This window comes from Ipomoea triloba, chromosome 9 (assembly GCF_003576645.1).
Source record: "Ipomoea triloba cultivar NCNSP0323 chromosome 9, ASM357664v1".
Lineage (NCBI taxonomy): Eukaryota > Viridiplantae > Streptophyta > Magnoliopsida > Solanales > Convolvulaceae > Ipomoea > Ipomoea triloba.
This window is the reverse complement of record NC_044924.1, coordinates 27,831,246-27,832,193: the sequence shown is the minus strand read 5'-3', so window position 1 is coordinate 27,832,193 and position 948 is coordinate 27,831,246. Positions and strand designations below refer to the sequence as shown.

At 36.3% G+C, this 948-nt stretch overlaps 1 non-coding gene across 1 annotated transcript; it reads right to left on the bottom strand.

Moving 5' to 3' along the window:
- Nucleotides 1–353: 353 nt before the first annotated feature.
- On the bottom strand, nt 354–426 carry TRNAE-CUC. The gene has a single exon. It is a non-coding gene; the product is annotated as a tRNA-Glu (tRNA).
- Nucleotides 427–948: the final 522 nt, after the last annotated feature.

Sequence of the window (948 nt, the reverse complement as noted above, 5' to 3'; positions counted from 1 at the left end):
TTTTACAGAAGCTCATCAAGCTGGCCAAGACAGAGTACCATGCGCCAAAGCTGAGAATAACATTGGAAAACAAAACCATCAATTTGATTGAATCAACGAAATGATTGGAAAACAAAACCATGTGATTCCTCATTTCTATGTCTCTGCTTGAAGCTAGGCACCACATGACATTGCCTATTGTCTCATTTCTGGTTGTGTTGGCCTAAGCATTTTAAATAGATCACTTTGGTATGCATACTAATCATCAAACACTGCAATTCAGTCTGCCCAAGATCTAAGGATTTTACAGAAGCTCATCAAGCTGGCCAAGACAGAGTACCATGCGCCAAAGCTGAGAATAACATTGGAAAAAGTTCCGTTGCCGGGAATTGAACCCGGGTCTCTCGGGTGAGAGCCGAGTATCCTAACCAACTAGACTACAACGGATTTGCTGTTAAATGCTGACCCACTCGGTTTTGTTCTTTTTTCGTGTTTCCTTGACCCAAAGGTGAATACTAGATGCCTTTAGGAGTTTTATAGAGACACTTTTATGTACAAGATTTTATGCAGTTGGCCAATCAACACATGTGAATTGAATAAAATATAGATGACTTGAAAGACTTGAAAAAGATCAAATTTATAACCTTTTTAAATTTTAATTGTATTACCTACTTAATTTCGATTTCTAAATTACAAATGTTTTTTTTCCTAGAGTTGAGCAATGGGCGGTGATTATAGCACGTAATATGCAATCACAAACAACTAGTCACTAGCCTTAGGAAATTAACTAGAAGCTAAATAATATCAAACAAGATAGAACAAACACATATAAAGAAGAGATGAACATAGAATAAAGAAAATAAGACTCAAGTTAGAGAGTGGTAACATATAGATGCAAAACACAACCTAAGGATTGGGAAAAATCACACAACCGAGAAATTGAAAGAACGTACGTAAGAATCCTAGTTT